Source organism: Stegodyphus dumicola, chromosome X1 (genome assembly GCF_044657685.1).
Source record: "Stegodyphus dumicola isolate Sdum_Otavi_A_Nest chromosome X1, ASM4465768v1".
Lineage (NCBI taxonomy): Eukaryota > Metazoa > Arthropoda > Arachnida > Araneae > Eresidae > Stegodyphus > Stegodyphus dumicola.
Window position 1 is genome coordinate 111,997,556 of NC_140780.1, and position 9,360 is coordinate 112,006,915.

At 35.2% G+C, this 9,360-nt stretch overlaps 1 long non-coding RNA gene across 2 annotated transcripts; it reads right to left on the minus strand.

Moving 5' to 3' along the window:
• Nucleotides 1–264: 264 nt before the first annotated feature.
• Nucleotides 265–8,902, minus strand: LOC146993241 (uncharacterized). Of its 2 annotated transcripts, XR_015038343.1 has the most exons (3): nt 8,612–8,902; nt 8,362–8,459; nt 265–581 (listed from the first exon to the last, which is right to left on the minus strand). It is a non-coding gene; the product is annotated as an uncharacterized LOC146993241 (long non-coding RNA). The 2 variants fall into 2 exon arrangements; XR_015038342.1 differs by having other exon boundaries at nt 8,362–8,902.
• Nucleotides 8,903–9,360: the final 458 nt, after the last annotated feature.

The following is a 9,360-nucleotide window of genomic DNA, read 5'->3' on the forward strand; positions in this document are numbered from 1 at the left end:
AGTTACGGAAGTTTAGCGTCATTTGTATTTGTGTTCTCTACCCTAACTATAATAGAAGAATTAGATGGCATCTCATTTATTTAATACATTTTCTATTTCTAAATATTCTATTGATCTTCGATTTGCACAAGGTAATCTTATTTTCATATTCCAAGCTATCCTGTATTTCAGTTTCATACTCTTTCTTCGTCTGTTATGACAGATTCAATTTCAGTGTTCAATATTAATGTAGGATGAGGTTATGATTAAAATAGAGGAAGGCAGTAGCATTTTAAGGGTATTTAATGATGAAAGAATAAACATGATTGTGGTATTTACAGTGTGAAAGGAAGTAAGATAAAAAGTTCATCATGAAACAGAATCGCTTCATCAATCAATGTTCTCGAGCGGCATGGTTCAGCTCCATCCAACGCCACGTTCTCACATCATCGGAATGCAAGTCTGTCCATTTCCTCACGGAGCTTGAAGAAGTATCTCGCTGCTGTTGCTGTTGCCAGATTTAGGAAAAGGCGGACGAGTTATAGGAGCGAATTACCACACGGCCATTCTGCCTTGCGGGGCGTTCTCGCCTGGGGGTTGATCTGAAAAGAAAGAAAGAAAGAAAAAAAAAAAAAAAAGCAGAGAAAGTGAAAAAAAATCAATGTCCAGGTGGTGAATGTTAGCTTTGTGCACCACGAGTTCATCTTATCATCACAGGTTGATATCATGATGGTTCCTTCATGGCGTATCTTTCGTACTTCGTAATAATCAGAGGGATGAACTGTCTCATAAAGACCGAAGAATTTGGGATGAAGTTTAAGTCCAGGTTTCAGTTCAAGTCGAAGATTCAGTCCAAGTGGAAGTTTCAGTTCAGGCTGGATTGGCATTTGGTGTCCAAGTTTGTATTTGCAGGGAGGTGTGCGACGTTTCTTATACTGTCGTATATGTGCTTGCTGTACACGGAGGAGGTTCCATTGAGCTTCAGTGTATAATGCAGCCTTTTCATCATCTTGCTGTGTCAGCAATGTCTTTGAAGTTCGTTGAAATTTTCTTCGTTTATACTTCCAGGCTCTCTTCTTGCCTATCTTTGGGTGTGAAGCGGATAAAGTATATGAAACAGAAATTGTTCTTCCAAATATTTCAGCATTTTTTTTGCCTCAAAAGCTTCAACTGGAATGTCAGAGACAAGTTGTTTCCTTAGATTAGTTTTATGTTCGTTGGGAATTTCTGCACTTTTAGTAGGTGTTTTCTGGTTTGCTTGATCAGCACATGCTTGTTCAAACTGATTCAGTAGATTTTTCACAGTTTCTTCAGTATTCTGTACGCTTGGATCATTATCGACATCATCATCATCATTAGCTTCATGACTGTCATCATCATCATCGTCGTTGTCATCAACATCTTCATTGACATGATCTTCATCAACAACAGCAACGTCATTATCATCCTCTTCATTAGCTTCATGAGTGCCATCATCATCATCAGCACTATTAGCGTTATGATTTTCGTCATCATCAATATCATGATCTTGATCCATGTCGTTGTCTGCTTCATCACCATCTTCATCAACATCATCGTCATGAGCTCCATGATTGGTATCAGCATCATCTTTGTCATCGTGATCATCCAAATCCAAAGTGTCATCATCTAAATCCAATTCCAAATCGTCATGTGCAGCATCGTCATTTTCCATACTTGTTTTCTTCAACTGATTTTCACTTTCTGTTATTTTCTGAAAATCTTTCATAGCAGTGTTAACTTCGTGTGGGTTGTGAGGAGTAATGATATGTTGAACTTCTTGGAAAATTTCCGATTTTGAGATGTGTGAAAGATCAGGTGGAAATGTGTGATCATGAGTAACATTAACAAAAATTTGATCATTATTATTGTTGCATAAATGAATACCATCTTTATCAAATGTAAATCGAGTTTGTTGCAAAAAGTCTATTCCTATAATGGCATTAAGAGGAATCATATAGTTTTTTAGTACATGGATTTTAGCAGGTAAAATAGTGTTTTCAATTTGAATGTAGTCCTGAAAGAATCCAATACTTTGAACTGTGTCTCGGCCAAGTCCTGAGAATGTAATTCTGGAAGGATGTAATAGTGAAGGATGTAATAGCAAAATTGAGAACCAATTTTGCGGTATGCTTGCTCATTAATTAGCGTTGCTTGTGATCCAGTGTCATAGAAAGCAGTTAACTGAGTTCCTTTAAGTTGAATATCAACATGCATCGGATGTTTAGAAAAATGTTGAGCAGAAATTGCATTTACAGTACTATCAGATGTAGAACAAGTAGGAGCAGATTCCGTGGTAGAACTACCAGAACGTTTGGGACAATTGGAATGAACATGACCATAATTTTGGCAGCCATAACAGAATTTGCCATTAGATTTATTAGGACAAGTATTGCTTTTGTCACCTTTTAAACCATAAGAATAACATACTGGCTGTGTATTTGATGTACGTTTATTATCAATTTTAACAAAGGAAATGGAATTTGTAAATTTCTTTGGAGTATTTTGCTTCAAACTTTTTGAATTGTTAGAGTTTTTCATAAATCTTCAGTTTTTCTTTAAATTCAGGAATGGATTTACAACCGTATAAAATTATTTTGTTGTTTGATGAATCAGGAATACCATGTATCACATACTCAATCAAAGAAGAATCATCCATAGAACCTTTGTATGCGAGGTCGCTCATAGCTAAAAAATATTGTTGTAAGGTTTCAGATGTTTTCATGTGACGAGATTCCATTATTTTATGTAATTGAAGGCTATTAATTTTTTCCGAAAATTCATCTAATAAATGGTGTTTTAATTGTTCCCAATTAGTAATTCCACGAATTGATCTTATTAAAGTTAAAGCTGGACCTGTAAGACATTTTTTAACAAAAATTACTTGGTGTACAGGATTCGTGATTTCATAGAGATTAAAAATGTCATCAGTGTCTGAAATAAAAGTTTCGACGCTGTAATTATCCCGAGAGGAAAAAGGTTTGATAAAGTCAACAATGTCCTTTAAGCCAAAACATTGAAACGGAACAGTCTGTGTTTGTGAAAGCAATAAATTTCCAGGCGCGCTTTCAAGAGAGATTTTTGCCTGCATTTGTCTACATAACGATTCATCTGGAGCGTGATTAATGTTCGTTTGGGCGACGCTATGCGTCGAGGGTGAACTTTGCACGAAAGCGTCTTCTTCAAGGTCGCTGTAGTTAGCGGAATCTGATTTTAATAACGATACATCAGCTAGATTCGTAAGAATATTGATAACACAGTTTTCAATATCGGTGGAAAATTCTAAATACAGTAAGTTACATATGGCAATTAATTCCGCGAGAGAAAATTCTTTGATAATTTTTTGTTTCGTATCTTCAAAGTTAACTGGTTTGGGAAAACCAGAAAAATTGCGTAACCTAGCACGATTCTTTTAATGACTGTGCAATGTTGGGATAATCCTTAAGTGTAGCCATTATTTATCAGTTTTGTTTTAACCAAATATGAAATTCCACAAAATATGTATGTTTCGATTTCATCAAATATTATTTATCTGGTTTCAGAAATTAGTATACCAAAATATATTCTTAATTTTTCTTATTCTTCACAATAATATTAATTCTTCTTAGTATATTACACAATAACTATGATGTTAAAACACTCAAAAATCATAAATGAATTGTAAACATATGATTCAAACAAATAGTAAAATATATCTTCAAACAAATCTTCATATAAGACTAGGTTAAGAATGGAAAATATAATTTCACGTTAAGATGTGGTATCAAAATTATAAACTTCAAATAATATTGTACAGTCCTTGTAAAATATAGGCATCACAAGAAATAAGAAATTTATGCACCAAATTCGAAAACGAAAGTAATTCTTCAAAGTAACTTTTTTAATACATCACGATTCTTTAAATAGTCGGTAATGTATTTCCATCAAAATCAAATACATTTAGTTTATTCAATTAAACTTCATCAAAACTGTTTAATTAATTATCATCAACATCAAATTCGAAAACGGAAGTGTTAATTCGGTTAAAATGCGGTTTAGCCCACTGCTTGGCGATTGTTTTTTAATGGGCAATAAACGCGCCAACATGGCTAACCCGATGTTTTGAAGCTGTGTTGTTATTCTGTTGCCACTAAATGTTATCGCCCTGTGTTATATTTAAAGAAATTAAATATTGAAAAATCTGCATAAATGTTTCTCGCATTGTGATAAAACAACGGTACCTAGAGCCATCAAGTTTTGAATAACATACGTTTCCAACCTAATATGGGTATCTGGAAGCCCAAACTTTGGAATTTTTTTTATTATCTGATTGCTATTTTGTAAAACTTGAACGAATTTTTGATTAGCAAACTCAAAGATTTCAAAGCGAGCAACGGCAACACAGTGCGAGAAAAAAAACATTTTTACGTGCAGAGTGCAAAACTGTGTATCGGAAATTCTAAAGATATGCTCATTTTAAAATTATATTGCGATATTGCTGTTGAACTGAATTTTATGGTTTAAGTGTAAAGAACATTATATTTGATAAAAAAAGGTAACACACAAAACGCTAAAAAAAACGCCCCTTTGGGCGTAATGTAAAATCTAAAAGCTTTCATTTTTTTAAATTTATTTATTTTTATTTTTTCTTGTTAATTCTGTTGCGGTTTGAATATTCTTATGCGGTGGTTCTTTTTTTTAATCGAGTGTTTTCCTTCCCTGTGGGTTTTAGCCTTTTTTCTGCATATATTACGGAAACGGCGTATAAAACGTTAGTAAATTTATTTAAAGATGAGGAGGGATCCAAAAGGGTTTCCCCCTGAGATAAACTCATATATAAAAACTTTCTAGAAGACTTTACATTTTCCTTGAAAAGGGTAAGTGACAAAATTTTTCTTGTATGGTTCGTTTTAAAGTTGCTTATTTTTAATATTTTGTATTTCTTTTTGGCTCAATCCTAGAAGACTGGAAAAGCTGACGTTGTGCTATTCTCTGATGTTTTTTTTTTTTAATGAAAATAGATCGATATGTACATGGGCAAAGCCAATGCAGTGCGCAATGCCGACGTTGTGCGCGATGCCGAGTATGTACAATTCTGGGATGTTTTTTTGAAGTGAAAATAGATCGATGTGCACATGGGCAAAGCCATTGTAGTGCGCAATGCCGAGGTTTTGCGCGATGCCGAGTTTGTGCAATTCTGGGATGTTTTTTTAAGTGAAAATAGATCGATGTGCACATGGGCAAAGCCAATGTGTTGCGCGATGCCGAGTTTGTGAAAATTCTGGGATGTTTTTTTAAGTGAAAATAGATGGATGAGCCCATGGGCAAAACCAATGTAGTGTGCAATGCCGAGGTTGTGTGGGATGCCGAGTTTGTGCAATTCTGGGATGTTTTTTAAGTGAAAATAGACCGATGTTCACATGGGCAAAACCAATGTGGTGCGCAATGCCGAGGTTGTGTGCGATGCCGAGTTTGTGCAATTCTGGGATGTTTTTTAAGTGAAAATAGATCGATGTGCACATGGGCAAAGCCAATGTGGTGGGCAATGCCGAGGTTGTGCGCGATGCCGAGTTTGTGCAATTCTGGGATGTTTTTTAAGTGAAAATAGATCGATGTGCACATGGGCATAGCCAATGTGGTGCGCAATGCCGAGTTTGTGCAATTCCGGGATTTTTTTGAAGTGAAAATAGATCGATGTGCACATGGGCAAAGCCAATGTAGTGCGCAATGCCGAGGTTTTGCGCGATGCCGAGTTTGTGCAATTCTGGGATGTTTTTTTAAGTGAAAATAGCTCGATGTGCACATGGGCAAAGCCAATGTGTTGCGCGATGCCGAGTTTGTGCAATTCTGGGGTGTTTTTTTAAGTGAAAATAGATCGATGAGCCCATGGGCAAAGCCAATGTAGTGTGCAATGCCGAGGTTGTGTGCGATGCCGAGTTTGTGCAATTCTGGGATGTTTTTTTAAGTGAAAATAGACCGATGTTCACATGGGCAAAGCCAATGTGGTGCGCAATGCCGAGGTTGTATGGGATGCCGAGTTTGTGCAATTCTGGGATGTTTTTTTAAGTGAAAATAGATCGATGTGCACATGGGCAAAGCCAATGTGATGCGCAATGCCGACGTTGTGCGCGATGCCGAGTTTGTGCAATTCTGGGATGTTTATGTTGTAAATTTCTACGAGGTTTAAACCTCTCCCATTTGTTGTGAATTACACGTAGCGTTTAAGCGAAACTAATGGTATTTTGTGTTTTAAACTTAAATTTCAGATTTTATTTTGTTTTTTAATTTTATTATATTTGTTGTCTTTTTTTAATTTCCTATCGTTGACAATATTACTTATCCTAGCTTTAGATATCGAAAAGCCATGGCTTTCACAGCGTTTTTTAATAACTAGATACGAATAAATTTCTTCGGAGAGAGCACAAATGTAAATGTCCGAAGACAAATTGTCAAGTAGCAGACGATAATTTATGTTTTCAAAAATATATACTTGCAGTTAAAAAGAATTTCCAAGCAGACGATTTCTCTTGAAATTTTTACTTCGTAATTTGGGCAGTTAATTCAGTTGCCGTTTGAATGTTATTTGGTAGTTATCAATCGAGAGGTTTTATCTGTATGTTTTTAAGATTTTTCTGCATAAATTTCGTTAAATAACAGTCGCTATGCGTTTATCTGTGATGCTGAGAGAGGTGAGTGATTGTACATGTAAATTTATTACTTTATTGGAAGTGCAAGGGAAACGTACCGTCATTGAATGGTGTATGAAAGTTGGTTTGATTGCTACTTTTTTTGTTTGTTCGAAATGGGGTGAAAATATGCGTTTTTGTGAGAGAAAGGGAAGTATAGATGGATTTGAATGGCGATGTAGAAAGCAAGGAAAAGTGAATGCGCATGATGTTTGTAGGAGTATAAGGTGTTGGTTTTTGAAAATGGGAAATGAATCTGTGATTCAAGAAGTGAAAGTGTATGAACATGCTGTTGTTGATTGGTTTATATTTTGCAGAGAAGTGTGTATGACGACTATGATAAATGATAGTGTTCCAATTGGTGGTGAAGGAGTAATAGTTGAAGTGGATGAGAGCAAATTCGGGAAAATGAAGTATGGAAGAGGAAAGCCCGTGGCAGGTCATTGGGTAATTGGTGGTATAGAGAGAGGAACGAACAGATGTTTTTTTTAGAGAGGTTGAGAATAGATCAAAGGAGAGTTTGGAGAGAGTGATAGTTGAATGGGTGTTTCCGGGATCAACTGTGGTTTCGGACTGCTGGAAGGCATATGGTGGACTAAAAAATTTAGGTTATAGCCATCTGACTGTCAATCACCGTCTGTACTTCCGTGATCCCGAGTCGGGTGCGCACACTAATTCCATAGAAGGTACCTGGTCTGGAATCAAACGTCATTTACGTCGAAATACAAACCACGTAGATGACGAATTTGATTCATATTTAGCGGAATATATGTGGCGAAAATGGCACAACCACTCACTAAGTGATGAACATTATCGTGCCTTTCTAGCGGCAATCATAAAGATTTATCCGCCGGAAACGGCCGATAAAACTGAGTAAATTTTCTTAAAGACCGGGTTTAGGGAGGTTTTCCCCCGACATCACTGTGAGAAATTAGATTTTTTAAATGTATTAACGTGTAGAATTCTAATACTAGAGTATAAAACGTGGTTTAGGAACTTAAGAAACAGGGAAATGAAAGCTGTGTATGATGTTGATATCCAATCATAAATATTTTTCTTTTTTATTAATGTAAAGCTTAAAAATTTTTAGAAAATAATGAAGATTGTTTACTTACTAGTACGTAAGAGATGGTGTCGTTACGTAGCAATAAGGTAATTTTGTAAAGATGATAAGTTAAAATGTTCCGCAATATGAAATTAAAATTTTAAAAAATCTGTTTTTATTTGTGTAAATACTAAAGCTTAAAAATATTCACCCTGTATGAGAGACTGCGACGTTGTTTACAGTTTTAATAATTGTTACAATTCACTTACCGTATTATAGTAGTTTGAAATACAAAAAATTTAGTATACTTATTTCTACATCTGTAGAGAATACATTGTGACGTCACAATCTTAGTCCCACCCATTTATGAACGTCACATAGCTCCGCCTTCGCAACTTTGTTTATGCAACGTATTCTGATATTTTACTGGCGATTTTCAAAAAATCGCCAAGCAGGGGCCTAAAGCACATTTTCACCGTTAATTCTTCAAAGTAATAATCATTCAAAAATAAAATGAATTTTCATCAACATCAAATGCCTTTCGCTTCATCAAATAAATTTCATAAAAAGGCGTCATTAAATATTGATAATAACTTGAAAGAATATTACTTCCTGATTAGCATTACTTCATCAAATAAAATTAGCTCTACTTACGTGCTGACGAATCACAGCAACGGGAATCTTGCGATATTATTCCACAGTAGTACATCATTTATAGTTATATTCGGTGGTAGTCTAGGGGATTTAAAAAGCTGAAGAGAAGAACAGATTTTAGTTCAAGGAGTCGAAAGAGTTCGCGGGGCCGAGCCCCCATATAGGATGAGGTTAGGATTAAAATAGAGGAAGGCAGTAGCATTTTAAGGGTATTTAATGATGAAAGAATAAACATGATTGTGGTATTTACAGTGTGAAAGGAAGTAAGATAAAAAGTTCATCATGAAACAGAATCGCTTCATCAATCAATGTTCTCGAGCGGCATGGTTCAGCTCCATCCAACGCCACGTTCTCACTTCATCGGAATGCAAGTCTGTCCATTTACTCACGCAGCTTGAAGAAGTATCTCGCTGCTGTTGCTGTTGCCAGATTTAGAAAAAGGCGGACGAGTTATAGGAGCGAATTACCACATTAATATATCGTTTTCATTTTCATTTAAGATGGATAAGTCATGTTCTAATAAATCAAATTTAATATTATCGGATTCTATTTCTCTTTCCATTTTAGCTATCAGTCTCGTATCTGATGCTCTTAGCCTTCCTCACTTCTTTTTTAGTGCTTTAAGCTATCATTCTTAATAGTCAATATTCAATAACTTTTCGAACAATAATAAATACTTAAATCATAATATATCTAAAGATCACTGTTATTCGGGTTTGCGCACCATTTTGAAATTATTGTACTTTTTTCCTGTTTCCTTGTTCCTTATTTTAAACATTTAACATTTGATAAATAATCCTTTCCATTTCTTGATGATTTTACAAGACCCCTGGAATTCTTTGTCATTTTGTTTTTCGCACAGAACTTTTTACAACAAAAATATTTACATTAGAACGTTCATCATTTTACTCTTCTTGCCACTACATTTTATCAAAATCTGCAATGCGATAAAAAATATAACGAGCATAAAAAATAAAAAGGCCACGCCCTCTCGTGGCC